Here is a 20,576-nt window from a genome sequence, read left to right as displayed (position 1 = left end):
CTGCACCGGATCTGACACTGAGACACACACACGGACCGTACAGGAGCTGACACTGAGACACACATGGACCGTAGAGGAGCTGACACTGAGACACACACGGACTGTACAGGGGCTGACACTGAGACACACAAGGATTGTACAGGAGCTGACACTGAGACACACACACGGACCGTACAGGTGCTGAAAGTGAGACACACACGGACTGTACAGGAGCTGACACTGAGACACACACGGACTGTACAGGAGCTGACACTGAGTCACACACCGACCGTACAGGAGCTGACACTGAGATACACACGGACCGTACAGGGGCTGACACTGAGACACACACGGACTGTACAGGGGCTTACACTGAGACACACACGGACTGTACAGGAGCTGACACTAACACACACACGGACTGTAAAGGGGCTGACAGTGAGACACACACGGACTGTACAGGGGCAGAAACTGAGACACACACGGACTGTACAGGGGCTGACAGTGAGACACACACGGACTGTACAGGGGCTGACATTGAGACACACACGGACTGCACAGGAGCTGACACTGAGACACACACGGACTGTAAAGGAGCTGTCACTGAGACACACACGGACTGTACAGGAGCTGACAGTGAGACACACACGGACTGTACAGGAGCTCACACTGAGACACACACGGACTGTACAGGGCCTGACACTGTGACACACACGGACTGTACAGGAGCTGACACTGAGACACACACACGGACTGTACAGGAGATGACACTGAGAAACACATGGACTGTACAGGGGCTGACACAGACACACACACACGGATCTTACAGGGGCTGACACTGAGACACGCAAGGACTTTACAGGGGCTGACACTGTGACACACACAGACTGTACAGGAGCTGCGACTGAGACACACACGGACTGTACAGGGGCAGACACTGAGACACACATGGACTGTACAGGGGCTGACACTGTGACACACACGGACTGTACAGGAGCTGACACTGAGACACACACACGGACTGTACAGGAGCTGACACTGAGACACACACGGACAGTACAGGGGCTGACACTGAGACACACATGGAATGTACAGGGGCTGACACTGTGACACACACGGACTGTACAGGAGCTGACACTGAGACACACGCACGGACTTTACAGGAGCTGATACGGAGACACACACGGACAGTACAGGTGCTGACACGGAGACACACATGGACCATACAGGAGCTGACAGTGAGACACACACGGACTGTACAGGGGCTGACACTGAGACACACACGGACCGTACAGTGGCTGACACTGAGACACACACGGACAGTACATGGGCTGACACTGAGACACACACGGACCATACAGGAGCTGACACTGAGACACACACGGACCATACAGGAGCTGACACTGAGACACACACGGACTGTACAGGAGCTGACACTGAGACACACACGGACTGTACAGGGGCTGACACTGAGACACACACGGACTGTACAGGAACTGACACTGAGTCACACACGGACAGTACAGGAACTGACACTGAGACACACACGGACTGTACAGGAGCTGACACTGAGACACACACGGACTGTACAGGAGCTGACACTGAGTCACACACCGACCGTACAGGAGCTGACACTGCGACACACACGGACCGTACAGGAGCTGACACTGAGACACACACGGACCGTACAGGAGCTGACACTGAGACACACTCGGACCGTACAGGAGCTGACACTGAGACACACGCGGACTGCACCGGATCTGACACTGAGACACACACACGGACCGTACAGGAGCTGACACTGAGACACACATGGACCGTAGAGGAGCTGACACTGAGACACACACGGACTGTACAGGGGCTGACACTGAGACACACAAGGATTGTACAGGAGCTGACACTGAGACACACACACGGACCGTACAGGTGCTGAAAGTGAGACACACACGGACTGTACAGGAGCTGACACTGAGACACACACGGACTGTACAGGAGCTGACACTGAGTCACACACCGACCGTACAGGAGCTGACACTGAGATACACACGGACCGTACAGGGGCTGACACTGAGACACACACGGACTGTACAGGGGCTTACACTGAGACACACACGGACTGTACAGGAGCTGACACTAAGACACACACGGACTGTAAAGGGGCTGACAGTGAGACACACACGGACTGTACAGGGGCAGAAACTGAGACACACACGGACTGTACAGGGGCTGACAGTGAGACACACACGGACTGTACAGGGGCTGACATTGAGACACACACGGACTGCACAGGAGCTGACACTGAGACACACACGGACTGTAAAGGAGCTGTCACTGAGACACACACGGACTGTACAGGAGCTGACAGTGAGACACACACGGACTGTACAGGGGCTGACAGTGAGACACACACGGACTGTACAGTGGCTGACAGTGAGATACACAGGGACTGTACAGGAGCTGACACTGAGACACACACGGACTGTACAGGGGCTGACACTGAGACACACACGGACTGTACAGGGGCTGACAGTGAGACACACACAGACTGTACTGGAGCTGACACTGAGACACACACAGATTGTCCAGGAGCTGACATTGAGACACACACGAACTGTAGAGGAGCTGACACTGAGACACACACAGACTGTACAGGGGCTGACACTGAGACACACACGGACTGTACAGGAACTGATACTGAAATACACACGGGCTGTACAGGAGCTGACACTAAGACACACACGGACTGTAACGGTGCTGACAGTGAGACACATACGGACTGTACAGGGGCTGAAACTGAGACACACACGGACTGTACAGGGGCTGACAGTGAGACACACACGGACTGCACAGGAGCTGACACTGAGACACACACGGACTGTAAAGGAACTGTCACTGAGACACACACGGACTGTACAGGAGCTGTCACTGAGACACACACGGACTGTACAGGAGCTGACAGTGAGACACACATGGACTGTACAGGGGCTGACAGTGAGACACATACGGACTGTACAGTGGCTGACAGTGAGATACACAGGGACTGTACAGGAGCTGACACTGAGACACACACGGACTGTACAGGGGCTGACAGTGAGGCACACACAGACTGTACAGGAGCTGACACTGAGACACACACCGACCGTACAGGAGCTGACACTGAGACACACACGGACCGTACAGGAGCTGACACTGAGACACAGACGGACCGTACAGGAGCTGACACTGAGACACACTCGGACCGTACAGGAGCTGACACTGAGACACACATGGACCGTACAGGAGCTGACACTGAGACACACACGGACTGTACAGGGGCTGACACTGAGACACACACACGGTTAGAACAGGTGCTGAAAGTGAGACACACACGGACTGTACAGGAGCTGACACTGAGACACACACGGACTGTACAGGGGTTGACACTGAGACACACACGGACCGTACAGGAGCTGAGACTGAGACACACACGGACCGTACAGGAGCTGACACTCAGACACACACGGACTGTACATGAGCTGACACTCTGACACACACGGACTGTACAGGGGCTGACACTGAGACACACACACGGACTGTACAGGGTCTGACAGTGAGAGACACACGGACTGTACAGGCGCTGACACTGAGACACACACAGACTGTACAGGACTTGACACTGAGACACACGCGGACTGTACAGGGGCTGACACTGAGACACACACGGACTGTACACGAGCTGACACTGAGACACACTCGGACCGTACAGGAGCTGACACTGAGACACACACGGACCATACAGCAGCTGACACTGAGACACACACACACACAGACCGTACAGGAGCTGACACTGAGACACACACACACGGACATTACAGGAGCTGACACTGAGACACACACACACGGACAGTACAGGAGCTGACAGTGAGACACACACGGACTGTACAGGTGCTGACACTGTGACACACACGGACCGTACAGGAGCTGACACTGAGACACACTCGGACCGTACTGGAGCTGACACTGAGACACACGCGGACTGCACCGGATCTGACACTGAGACACACACACGGACCGTACAGGAGCTGACACTGAGACACACATGGACCGTACAGGAGCTGACACTGAGACACACACGGACTGTACAGGGGCTGACACTGAGACACACACACGGATAGAACAGGTGCTGAAAGTGAGACACACACGGACCGTACAGGAGCTGACACTGAGACACACATGGACCATACAGGAGCTGACAGTGAGACACACACGGACTGTACAGGGGCTGACACTGAGACACACACGGACCGTACAGTGGCTGACACTGAGACACACACGGACAGTACATGGGCTGACACTGAGACACACACGGACCATACAGGAGCTGACACTGAGACACACACGGACCATACAGGAGCTGACACTGAGACACACACGGACTGTACAGGAGCTGACACTGAGACACACACGGACTGTACAGGGGCTGACACTGAGACACACACGGACTGTACAGGAACTGACACTGAGTCACACACGGACAGTACAGGAACTGACACTGAGACACACACGGACTGTACAGGAGCTGACACTGAGACACACACGGACTGTACAGGAGCTGACACTGAGTCACACACCGACCGTACAGGAGCTGACACTGCGACACACACGGACCGTACAGGAGCTGACACTGAGACACACACGGACCGTACAGGAGCTGACACTGAGACACACTCGGACCGTACAGGAGCTGACACTGAGACACACGCGGACTGCACCGGATCTGACACTGAGACACACACACGGACCGTACAGGAGCTGACACTGAGACACACATGGACCGTAGAGGAGCTGACACTGAGACACACACGGACTGTACAGGGGCTGACACTGAGACACACAAGGATTGTACAGGAGCTGACACTGAGACACACACACGGACCGTACAGGTGCTGAAAGTGAGACACACACGGACTGTACAGGAGCTGACACTGAGACACACACGGACTGTACAGGAGCTGACACTGAGTCACACACCGACCGTACAGGAGCTGACACTGAGATACACACGGACCGTACAGGGGCTGACACTGAGACACACACGGACTGTACAGGGGCTTACACTGAGACACACACGGACTGTACAGGAGCTGACACTAAGACACACACGGACTGTAAAGGGGCTGACAGTGAGACACACACGGACTGTACAGGGGCAGAAACTGAGACACACACGGACTGTACAGGGGCTGACAGTGAGACACACACGGACTGTACAGGGGCTGACATTGAGACACACACGGACTGCACAGGAGCTGACACTGAGACACACACGGACTGTAAAGGAGCTGTCACTGAGACACACACGGACTGTACAGGAGCTGACAGTGAGACACACACGGACTGTACAGGAGCTCACACTGAGACACACACGGACTGTACAGGGCCTGACACTGTGACACACACGGACTGTACAGGAGCTGACACTGAGACACACACACGGACTGTACAGGAGATGACACTGAGAAACACATGGACTGTACAGGGGCTGACACAGACACACACACACGGATCTTACAGGGGCTGACACTGAGACACGCAAGGACTTTACAGGGGCTGACACTGTGACACACACAGACTGTACAGGAGCTGCGACTGAGACACACACGGACTGTACAGGGGCAGACACTGAGACACACATGGACTGTACAGGGGCTGACACTGTGACACACACGGACTGTACAGGAGCTGACACTGAGACACACACACGGACTGTACAGGAGCTGACACTGAGACACACACGGACAGTACAGGGGCTGACACTGAGACACACATGGAATGTACAGGGGCTGACACTGTGACACACACGGACTGTACAGGAGCTGACACTGAGACACACGCACGGACTTTACAGGAGCTGACACGGAGACACACACGGACAGTACAGGTGCTGACACGGAGACACACATGGACCATACAGGAGCTGACAGTGAGACACACACGGACTGTACAGGGGCTGACACTGAGACACACACGGACCGTACAGTGGCTGACACTGAGACACACACGGACAGTACATGGGCTGACACTGAGACACACACGGACCATACAGGAGCTGACACTGAGACACACACGGACCATACAGGAGCTGACACTGAGACACACACGGACTGTACAGGAGCTGACACTGAGACACACACGGACTGTACAGGGGCTGACACTGAGACACACACGGACTGTACAGGAACTGACACTGAGTCACACACGGACAGTACAGGAACTGACACTGAGACACACACGGACTGTACAGGAGCTGACACTGAGACACACACGGACTGTACAGGAGCTGACACTGAGTCACACACCGACCGTACAGGAGCTGACATTGCGACACACACGGGCCGTACAGGAGCTGACACTGAGACACACACGGACCGTACAGGAGCTGACACTGAGACACACTCGGACCGTACAGGAGCTGACACTGAGACACACGCGGACTGCACCGGATCTGACACTGAGACACACACACGGACCGTACAGGAGCTGACACTGAGACACACATGGACCGTAGAGGAGCTGACACTGAGACACACACGGACTGTACAGGGGCTGACACTGAGACACACAAGGATTGTACAGGAGCTGACACTGAGACACACACACGGACCGTACAGGTGCTGAAAGTGAGACACACACGGACTGTACAGGAGCTGACACTGAGACACACACGGACTGTACAGGAGCTGACACTGAGTCACACACCGACCGTACAGGAGCTGACACTGAGATACACACGGACCGTACAGGGGCTGACACTGAGACACACACGGACTGTACAGGGGCTTACACTGAGACACAGACGGACTGTACAGGAGCTGACACTAAGACACACACGGACTGTAAAGGGGCTGACAGTGAGACACACACGGACTGTACAGGGGCAGAAACTGAGACACACACGGACTGTACAGGGGCTGACAGTGAGACACACACGGACTGTACAGGGGCTGACATTGAGACACACACGGACTGCACAGGAGCTGACACTGAGACACACACGGACTGTAAAGGAGCTGTCACTGAGACACACACGGACTGTACAGGAGCTGACAGTGAGACACACACGGACTGTACAGGGGCTGACAGTGAGACACACACGGACTGTACAGTGGCTGACAGTGAGATACACAGGGACTGTACAGGAGCTGACACTGAGACACACACGGACTGTACAGGGGCTGACACTGAGACACACACGGACTGTACAGGGGCTGACAGTGAGACACACACAGACTGTACTGGAGCTGACACTGAGACACACACAGATTGTCCAGGAGCTGACATTGAGACACACACGAACTGTAGAGGAGCTGACACTGAGACACACACAGACTGTACAGGGGCTGACACTGAGACACACACGGACTGTACAGGAACTGATACTGAAATACACACGGGCTGTACAGGAGCTGACACTAAGACACACACGGACTGTAACGGTGCTGACAGTGAGACACATACGGACTGTACAGGGGCTGAAACTGAGACACACACGGACTGTACAGGGGCTGACAGTGAGACACACACGGACTGCACAGGAGCTGACACTGAGACACACACGGACTGTAAAGGAACTGTCACTGAGACACACACGGACTGTACAGGAGCTGTCACTGAGACACACACGGACTGTACAGGAGCTGACAGTGAGACACACATGGACTGTACAGGGGCTGACAGTGAGACACATACGGACTGTACAGTGGCTGACAGTGAGATACACAGGGACTGTACAGGAGCTGACACTGAGACACACACGGACTGTACAGGGGCTGACAGTGAGGCACACACAGACTGTACAGGAGCTGACACTGAGACACACACCGACCGTACAGGAGCTGACACTGAGACACACACGGACCGTACAGGAGCTGACACTGAGACACAGACGGACCGTACAGGAGCTGACACTGAGACACACTCGGACCGTACAGGAGCTGACACTGAGACACACATGGACCGTACAGGAGCTGACACTGAGACACACACGGAATGTACAGGGGCTGACACTGAGACACACACACGGTTAGAACAGGTGCTGAAAGTGAGACACACACGGACTTTACAGGAGCTGACACTGAGACACACACGGACTGTACAGGGGTTGACACTGAGACACACACGGACCGTACAGGAGCTGAGACTGAGACACACACGGACCGTACAGGAGCTGACACTCAGACACACACGGACTGTACATGAGCTGACACTCTGACACACACGGACTGTACAGGGGCTGACACTGAGACACACACACGGACTGTACAGGACTTGACACTGAGACACACGCGGACTGTACAGGGGCTGACACTGAGACACACACGGACTGTACACGAGCTGACACTGAGACACACTCGGACCGTACAGGAGCTGACACTGAGACACACACGGACCATACAGCAGCTGACACTGAGACACACACACACACAGACCGTACAGGAGCTGACACTGAGACACACACACACGGACATTACAGGAGCTGACACTGAGACACACACACACGGACAGTACAGGAGCTGACAGTGAGACACACACGGACTGTACAGGTGCTGACACTGTGACACACACGGACCGTACAGGAGCTGACACTGAGACACACACGGACCGTACAGGAGCTGACACTGAGACACACTCGGACCGTACTGGAGCTGACACTGAGACACACGCGGACTGCACCGGATCTGACACTGAGACACACACACGGACCGTACAGGAGCTGACACTGAGACACACATGGACCGTACAGGAGCTGACACTGAGACACACACGGACTGTACAGGGGCTGACACTGAGACACACACACGGATAGAACAGGTGCTGAAAGTGAGACACACACGGACCGTACAGGAGCTGACACTGAGACACACATGGACCGTACAGGGGCTGACACTGAGACACACACGGACAGTACATGGGCTGACACTGAGACACACACGGACCATACAGGAGCTGACACTGAGACACACACGGACCATACAGGAGCTGACACTGAGACACACACGGACTGTACAGGAGCTGACACTGAGACACACACGGACTGTACAGGGGCTGACACTGAGACACACACGGACTGTACAGGAACTGACACTGAGTCACACACGGACAGTACAGGAACTGACACTGAGACACACACGGACTGTACAGGAGCTGACACTGAGACACACACGGACTGTACAGGAGCTGACACTGAGTCACACACCGACCGTACAGGAGCTGACACTGAGACACACACGGACCGTACAGGAGCTGACACTGAGACACACACGGACCGTACAGGAGCTGACACTGAGACACACTCGGACCGTACAGGAGCTGACACTGAGACACACGCGGACTGCACCGGATCTGACACTGAGACACACACACGGACCGTACAGGAGCTGACACTGAGACACACATGGACCGTACAGGAGCTGACACTGAGACACACACGGACTGTACAGGGGCTGACACTGAGACACACATGGACTCTACAGGGGCTTACACTGAGACACACACGGACTGTACAGGAGCTGACACTAAGACACACATGGACTGTAAAGGGGCTGACAGTGAGACACACACGGACTGTACAGGGGCAGAAACTGAGACACACACGGACTGTACAGGGGCTGACAGTGAGACACACACGGACTGTACAGGGGCTGACAGTGAGACACACACGGACTGTACAGGAGCTGACATTGAGACACACACGGACTGCACAGGAGCTGACACTGAGACACACACGGACTGTAAAGGAGCTGTCACTGAGACACACACGGACTGTACAGGAGCTGACAGTGAGACACACACGGACTGTACAGGGGCTGACAGTGAGACACACACGGACTGTACAGTGGCTGACAGTGAGATACACAGGGACTGTACAGGAGCTGACACTGAGACACACACGGACTGTACAGGGGCTGACACTGAGACACACACGGACTGTACAGGGGCTGACAGTGAGACACACACAGACTGTACTGGAGCTGACACTGAGACACACACAGATTGTCCAGGAGCTGACATTGAGACACACACGAACTGTAGAGGAGCTGACACTGAGACACACACAGACTGTACAGGGGCTGACACTGAGACACACACGGACTGTACAGGAACTGATACTGAAATGCACACGGGCTGTACACGAGCTGACAATAAGACACACACGGACTGTAACGGGGCTGACAGTGAGACACACACGGACTGTACAGGGGCTGAAACTGAGACACACACGGACTGTACAGGGGCTGACAGTGAGACACACACGGACTGCACAGGAGCTGACACTGAGACACACACGGACTGTAAAGGAACTGTCACTGAGACACACACGGACTGTACAGGAGCTGTCACTGAGACACACACGGACTGTACAGGGGCTGACAGTGAGACACACACAGACTGTACAGGAGCTGAGACTGAGACACGCACAGATTGTCAGGAGCTGACATTGAGACACACACGGACTGTAGAGGAGCTGACACTGAGACAGATACAGACTGTACAGCGGCTGACACTGAGGCACACACGGACTGTAGAGGAGCTAACACTGAGAAACACACATGGAACGTACAGGAGCTGAGACTGAGACACACACGGACTGTACAGGAGCAGACACAGAGACACACACGGACCGTACAGGGGCTGAGACTGAGACACACACAGACTGTACAGGAGCTGACACTGTGACACACACGGACAGTACAGGAGCTTACAGTGAAACACACACACACGTACAGTACAGGAGCTGAGACTGAGACACACACAGACTGTACAGGAGCTGACACTGTGACACACACGGACTGTACAGGGGCTGACACAGACACACACACACGGATCTTACAGGGGCTGACACTGAGACACGCAAGGACTTTACAGGGGCTGACACTGTGACACACACAGACTGTACAGGAGCTGCGACTGAGACACACACGGACTGTACAGGGGCTGACACTGAGACACACATGGACTGTACAGGGGCTGACACTGTGACACACACGGACTGTACAGGAGCTGACACTGAGACACACACACGGACTGTACAGGAGCTGACACTGAGACACACACGGACAGTACAGGGGCTGACACTGAGACACACATGGACTGTACAGGGGCTGACAATGTGACACACACGGACTGTGCAGGAGCTGACACTGAGACACACGCACGGACTTTACAGGAGCTGACACGGAGACACACACGGACAGTACAGGTGCTGACACGGAGACACACATGGACCATACAGGAGCTGACAGTGAGACACACACGGACTGTACAGGGGCTGACACTGAGACACACACGGACCGTACAGTGGCTGACACTGAGACACACACGGACAGTACATGGGCTGACACTGAGACACACACGGACCATACAGGAGCTGACACTGAGACACACACGGACCATACAGGAGCTGACACTGAGACACACACGGACTGTACAGGGGCTGACACTGAGACACACACGGACTGTACAGGAACTGACACTGAGTCACACACGGACAGTACAGGAACTGACACTGAGACACACACGGACTGTACAGGAGCTGACACTGAGACACACACGGACTTTACAGGAGCTGACACTGAGTCACACACCGACCATACAGGAGCTGACACTGCGACACACACGGACCGTACAGGAGCTGACACTGAGACACACACGGACCGTACAGGAGCTGACACTGAGACACACTCGGACCGTACAGGAGCTGACACTGAGACACACGCGGACTGCACCGGATCTGACACTGAGACACACACACGGACCGTACAGGAGCTGACACTGAGACACACATGGACCGTAGAGGAGCTGACACTGAGATACACACGGACTGTACAGGGGCTGACACTGAGACACACACACGGATAGAACAGGAGCTGACACTGAGACACACAAGGATTGTACAGGAGCTGACACTGAGACACACACACGGACCGTACAGGTGCTGAAAGTGAGACACACACGGACTGTACAGGAGCAGACACTGAGACACACACGGACTGTACAGGAGCTGACACTGAGTCACACACCGACCGTACAGGAGCTGACACTGAGACACACACGGACCGTACAGGGGCTGACACTGAGACACACACGGACTGTACAGGGGCTTACACTGAGACACACACGGACTGTACAGGAGCTGACACTAAGACACACACGGACTGTAAAGGGGCTGACAGTGAGACACACACGGACTGTACAGGGGCAGAAACTGAGACACACACGGACTGTACAGGGGCTGACAGTGAGACACACACGGACTGTACAGGGGCTGACATTGAGACACACACGGACTGCACAGGAGCTGACACTGAGACACACACGGACTGTAAAGGAGCTGTCACTGAGACACACACGGACTGCACAGGAGCTGACAGTGAGACACACACGGACTGTACAGGGGCTGACAGTGAGACACACACGGACTGTACAGTGGCTGACAGTGAGATACACAGGGACTGTACAGGAGCTGACACTGAGACACACACGGACTGTACAGGGGCTGACACTGAGACACACACGGACTGTACAGGGGCTGACAGTGAGACACACACAGACTGTACTGGAGCTGACACTGAGACACACACAGATTGTCCAGGAGCTGACATTGAGACACACACGAACTGTAGAGGAGCTGACACTGAGACACACACAGACTGTACAGGGGCTGACACTGAGACACACACGGTCTGTACAGGAACTGATACTGAAATACACACGGGCTGTACAGGAGCTGACACTAAGACACACACGGACTGTAACGGTGCTGACAGTGAGACACATACGGACTCTACAGGGGCTGAAACTGAGACACACACGGACTGTACAGGGGCTGACAGTGAGACACACACGGACTGCACAGGAGCTGACACTGAGACACACACGGACTGTAAAGGAACTGCCACTGAGACACACACGGACTGTACAGGAGCTGTCACTGAGACACACACGGACTGTACAGGAGCTGACAGTGAGACACACATGGACTGTACAGGGGCTGACAGTGAGACACATACGGACTGTACAGTGGCTGACAGTGAGATACACACGGACTGTACAGGAGCTGACACTGAGACACACACGGACTGTACAGGGGCTGACAGTGAGGCACACACAGACTGTACAGGAGCTGACACTGAGACACACACCGACCGTACAGGAGCTGACACTGAGACACACACGGACCGTACAGGAGCTGACACTGAGACACACACGGACCGTACAGGTGCTGACACTGAGACACACTCGGACCGTACAGGAGCTGACACTGAGACACACGCGGACTGCACCGGATCTGACACTGAGACACACACACGGACCGTACAGGAGCTGACACTGAGACACACATGGACCGTACAGGAGCTGACACTGAGACACACACGGACTGTACAGGGGCTAACACTGAGACACACACACGGTTAGAACAGGTGCTGAAAGTGAGACACACACGGACTGTACAGGAGCTGACACTGAGACACACACGGACTGTACAGGGGTTGACACTGAGACACACACGGACCGTACAGGAGCTGAGACTGAGACACACACGGACCGTACAGGAGCTGACACTCAGACACACACGGACTGTACATGATCTGACACTCTGACACACACGGACTGTACAGGGGCTGACACTGAGACACACACACGGACTGTACAGGGTCTGACAGTGAGAGACACACGGACTGTACAGGCGCTGACACTGAGACACACACAGACTGTACAGGACTTGACACTGAGACACACGCGGACTGTACAGGGGCTGACACTGAGACACACACGGACTGTACACGAGCTGACACTGAGACACACTCGGACCGTACAGGAGCTGACACTGAGACACACACGGACCATACAGCAGCTGACACTGAGACACACACACACACAGACCGTACAGGAGCTGACACTGAGACACACACACACGGACAGTACAGGAGCTGACACTGAGACACACACACACGGACAGTACAGGAGCTGACAGTGAGACACACACGGACTGTACAGGTGCTGACACTGTGACACACACGGACCGTACAGGAGCTGACACTGAGACACACACGGACCGTACAGGAGCTGACACTGAGACACACTCGGACCGTACAGGAGCTGACACTGAGACACACGCGGACTGCACCGGATCTGACACTGAGACACACACACGGACCGTACAGGAGCTGACACTGAGACACACATGGACCGTACAGGAGCTGACACTGAGACACACACGGACTGTACAGGGGCTGACACTGAGACACACACACGGATAGAACAGGTGCTGAAAGTGAGACACACACGGACCGTACAGTAGCTGACACTCAGTCACACACCGACCGTACAGGAGCTGACACTGAGACACACACGGACCGTACAGGGGCTGACACTGAGACACACACGGACTGTACAGGGGCTTACACTGAGACACACACGGACTGTACAGGAGCTGACACTAAGACACACACGGACTGTAAAGGGGCTGACAGTGAGACACACACGGACTGTACAGGGGCTGACATTGAGACACACACGGACTGCACAGGAGCTGACACTGAGACACACACGGACTGTAAAGGAGCTGTCACTGAGACACACACGGACTGTACAGGAGCTGACAGTGAGACACACACGGACTGTACAGGGGCTGACAGTGAGACACACACGGACTGTACAGTGGCTGACAGTGAGATACACAGGGACTGTACAGGAGCTGACACTGAGACACACACGGACTGTACAGGGGCTGACACTGAGACACACACGGACTGTACAGGGGCTGACAGTGAGACACACACAGACTGTACTGGAGCTGACACTGAGACACACACAGATTGTCCAGGAGCTGACATTGAGACACACACGAACTGCAGAGGAGCTGACACTGAGACACACACAGACTGTACAGGGGCTGACACTGAGACACACACGGACTGTACAGGAACTGATACTGAAATACACACGGGCTGTACAGGAGCTGACACTAAGACACACACGGACTGTAACGGGGCTGACAGTGAGACACACACGGACTGTACAGGGGCTGAAACTGAGACACACACGGACTGTACAGGGGCTGACAGTGAGACACACACGGACTGCACAGGAGCTGACACTGAGACACACACGGACCGTAAAGGAACTGTCACTGAGACACACACGGACTGTACAGGAGCTGTCACTGAGACACACACGGACTGTACAGGAGCTGACAGTGAGACACACATGGACTGTACAGGGGCTGACAGTGAGACACACACGGACTGTACAGTGGCTGACAGTGAGATACACACGGACTGTACAGGAGCTGACACTGAGACACACACGGACTGTACAGGGGCTGACAGTGAGGCACACACAGACTGTACAGGAGCTGACACTGAGACACACACCGACCGTACAGGAGCTGACACTGAGACACACACGGACCGTACAGGAGCTGACACTGAGACACACACGGACCGTACAGGAGCTGACACTGAGACACACTCGGACCGTACAGGAGCTGACACTGAGACACACGCGGACTGCACCGGATCTGACACTGAGACACACACACGGACCGTACAGGAGCTGACACTGAGACACACATGGACCGTACAGGAGCTGACACTGAGACACACACGGACTGTACAGGGGCTGACACTGAGACACACACACGGATAGAACAGGTGCTGAAAGTGAGACACACACGGACTGTACAGGAGCTGACACTGAGACACACACGGACTGTACAGGGGTTGACACTGAGACACACACGGACCGTACAGGAGCTGAGACTGAGACACACACGGACCGTACAGGAGCTGACACTCAGACACACACGGACTGTACATGAGCTGACACTCTGACACACACGGACTGTACAGGGGCTGACACTGAGACACACACACGGACTGTACAGGGTCTGACAGTGAGAGACACACGGAATGTACAGGCGCTGACACTGAGACACACACAGACTGTACAGGACTTGACACTGAGACACACGCGGACTGTACAGGGGCTGACACTGAGACACACACGGACTGTACACGAGCTGACACTGAGACAGACTCGGACCGTACAGGAGCTGACACTGAGACACACACGGACCATACAGGAGCTGACACTGAGACACACACACACACAGACCGTACAGGAGCTGACACTGAGACACACACACACGGACAGTACAGGAGCTGACACTGAGACACACACACACGGACAGTACAGGAGCTGACAGTGAGACACACACGGACTGTACAGGTGCTGACACTGTGACACACACGGACCGTACAGGAGCTGACACTGAGACACACACGGACCGTACAGGAGCTGACACTGAGACACACTCGGACCGTACAGGAGCTGACACTGAGACACACGCGGACTGCACCGGATCTGACACTGAGACACACACACGGACCGTACAGGAGCTGACACTGAGACACACATGGACCGTACAGGAGGTGACACTGAGACACACACGGACTGTACAGGGGCTGACACTGAGACACACACGGACTGTACAGGAGCTGACACTGAGACACACAGGGACTGTACAGGGGTTGACACTGAGACACACACGGACCGTACAGGAGCTGAGACTGAGACACACACGGACCGTACAGGAGCTGACACTCAGACACACATGGACTGTACATGAGCTGACACTCTGACACACACGGACTGTACAGGGGCTGACACTGAGACACACACACGGACTGTACAGGGGCTGACAGTGAGAGACACACGGACTGTACAGGCGCTGACACTGAGACACACACAGTCTGTACAGGACTTGACACTGAGACACACGCGGACTGTACAGGGGCTGACACTGAGACACACACGGACTGTACACGAGCTGACACTGAGACACACTCGGACCGTACAGGAGCTGACACTGAGACACACACGGACCATACAGGAGCTGACACTGAGACACACACACACACAGACCGTACAGGAGCTGACACTGAGACACACACACACGGACAGTACAGGAGCTGACACTGAGACACACACACACGGACAGTACAGGAGCTGACAGTGAGACACACATGGACTGTACAGGTGCTGACACTGTGACACACACGGACCGTACAGGAGCTGACACTGAGACACACACGGACCGTACAGGAGCTGACACTGAGACACACTCGGACCGTACAGGAGCTGACACTGAGACACACGCGGACTGCACCGGATCTGACACTGAGACACACACACGGACCGTACAGGAGCTGACACTGAGACACACATGGACCGTACAGGAGCTGACACTGAGACACACACGGACTGTACAGGGGCTGACACTGAGACACACACACGGATAGAACAGGTGCTGAAAGTGAGACACACACGGACCGTACAGGAGCTGACACTCAGTCACACACCGACCGTACAGGAGCTGACACTGAGACACACACGGACCGTACAGGGGCTGACACTGAGACACACACGGACTGTACAGGGGCTTACACTGAGACACACACGGACTGTACAGGAGCTGACACTAAGACACACACGGACTGTAAAGGGGCTGACAGTGAGACACACACGGACTGTACAGGGGCAGAAACTGAGACACACACGGACTGTACAGGGGCTGACAGTGAGACACACACAGACTGTACAGGGGCTGACATTGAGACACACACGGACTGTAAAGGAGCTGTCACTGAGACACACACGGACTGTACAGGAGCTGACAGTGAGACACACACGGACTGTACAGGGGCTGACAGTGAGACACACACGGACTGTACAGTGGCTGACAGTGAGATACACAGGGACTGTACAGGAGCTGACACTGAGACACACACGGACTGTACAGGGGCTGACACTGAGACACACACGGACTGTACAGGGGCTGACAGTGAGACACACACAGACTGTACTGGAGCTGACACTGAGACACACACAGATTGTCCAGGAGCTGACATTGAGACACACACGAACTGCAGAGGAGCTGACACTGAGACACACACAGACTGTACAGGGGCTGACACTGAGACACACACGGACTGTACAGGAACTGATACTGAAATACACACGGGCTGTACAGGAGCTGACACTAAGACACACACGGACTGTAACGGGGCTGACAGTGAGACACACACGGACTGTACAGGGGCTGAAACTGAGACACACACGGACTGTACAGGGGCTGACAGTGAGACACACACGGACTGCACAGGAGCTGACACTGAGACACACACGGACTGTAAAGGAACTGTCACTGAGACACACACGGACTGTACAGGAGCTGTCACTGAGACACACACGGAATGTACAGGAGCTGACAGTGAGACACACATGGACTGTACAGGGGCTGACAGTGAGACACACACGGACTGTACAGTGGCTGACAGTGAGATACACACGGACTGTACAGGAGCTGACACTGAGACACACACGGACTGTACAGGGGCTGACAGTGAGGCACACACAGACTGTACAGGAGCTGACACTGAGACACACACCGACCGTACAGGAGCTGACACTGAGACACACACGGACCGTACAGGAGCTGACACTGAGACACACACGGACCGTACAGGAGCTGACACTGAGACACACTCGGACCGTACAGGAGCTGACACTGAGACACACCCGGACTGCACCGGATCTGACACTGAGACACACACACGGACCGTACAGGAGCTGACACTGAGACACACATGGACCGTACAGGAGCTGACACTGAGACACACACGGACTGTACAGGGGCTGACACTGAGACACACACACGGATAGAACAGGTGCTGAAAGTGAGACACACACGGACTGTACAGGAGCTGACACTGAGACACACACGGACTGTACAGGGGTTGACACTGAGACACACACGGACCGTACAGGAGCTGAGACTGAGACACACACGGACCGTACAGGAGCTGACACTCAGACACACACGGACTGTACATGAGCTGACACTCTGACACACACGGACTGTACAGGGGCTGACACTGAGACACACACACGGACTGTACAGGGGCTGACAGTGAGAGACACACGGACTGTACAGGCGCTGACACTGAGACACACACAGACTGTACAGGACTTGACACTGAGACACACGCGGACTGTACAGGGGCTGACACTGAGACACACACGGACTGTACACGAGCTGACACTGAGACACACTCGGACCGTACAGGAGCTGACACTGAGACACACACGGACCATACAGCAGCTGACACTGAGACACACACACACACAGACCGTACAGGAGCTGACACTGAGACACACACACACGGACAGTACAGGAGCTGACACTGAGACACACACACACGGACAGTACAGGAGCTGACAGTGAGACACACACGGACTGTACAGGTGCTGACACTGTGACACACACGGACCGTACAGGAGCTGACACTGAGACACACACGGACCGTACAGGAGCTGACACTGAGACACACTCGGACCGTACAGGAGCTGACACTGAGACACACGCGGACTGCACCGGATCTGACACTGAGACACGCACACGGACCGTACAGGAGCTGACACTGAGACACACATGGACCGTACAGGAGCTGACACTGAGACACACACGGACTGTACAGGGGCTGACACTGAGACACACATGGACTGTACAGGGGCTTACACTGAGACACACACGGACTGTACAGGAGCTGACACTGAGACACACAGGGACTGTACAGGGGTTGACACTGAGACACACACGGACCGTACAGGAGCTGAGACTGAGACACACACGGACCGTACAGGAGCTGACACTCAGACACACACGGACTGTACATGAGCTGACACTCTGACACACACGGACTGTACAGGGGCTGACACTGAGACACACACACGGACTGTACAGGGGCTGACAGTGAGAGACACACGGACTGTACAGGCGCTGACACTGAGACACACACAGACTGTACAGGACTTGACACTGAGACACACGCGGACTGTACAGGGGCTGACACTGAGACACACACGGACTGTACACGAGCTGACACTGAGACACACTCGGACCGTACAGGAGCTGACACTGAGACACACACGGACCATACAGGAGCTGACACTGAGACACACACACACACAGACCGTACAGGAGCTGACACTGAGACACACACACACGGACAGTACAGGAGCTGACACTGAGACACACACACACGGACAGTACAGGAGCTGACAGTGAGACACACACGGACTGTACAGGTGCTGACACTGTGACACACACGGACCGTACAGGAGCTGACACTGTGACACACACAGACTGAACAGGGGCTGACACTGAGACACACACGGACTGTACAGGAGCTGACACTGAGACACACACGGACTGTACAGGAGCTGACACTGAGACACACACGGACCGTACAGGGGCTGACAGTGAAACACACACACGGAATGTACAGGAGCTAACACTGAGACACACACGGACTGTACAGGAGCTGACACTGAGACACACACGGACTGTACAGGGGCTGACACTGAGACACACATGGACTGTTCAGGAGCTGACACTGACACACACATTAATTGTTGTCTACACTCCGGGAATTACCTTGTCTTTTTTTCGTGGTGAATGGAGAGTTTAGCTTTGCTTCAGTGGCCAGCCC

This window comes from Cetorhinus maximus, chromosome 2 (genome assembly GCF_964194155.1).
Source record: "Cetorhinus maximus chromosome 2, sCetMax3.hap1.1, whole genome shotgun sequence".
Classification (NCBI taxonomy): Eukaryota; Metazoa; Chordata; class Chondrichthyes; order Lamniformes; family Cetorhinidae; genus Cetorhinus; species Cetorhinus maximus.
The sequence above is the reverse complement of the archived record's forward strand: the minus strand, read 5'-3'. Positions refer to the sequence as shown.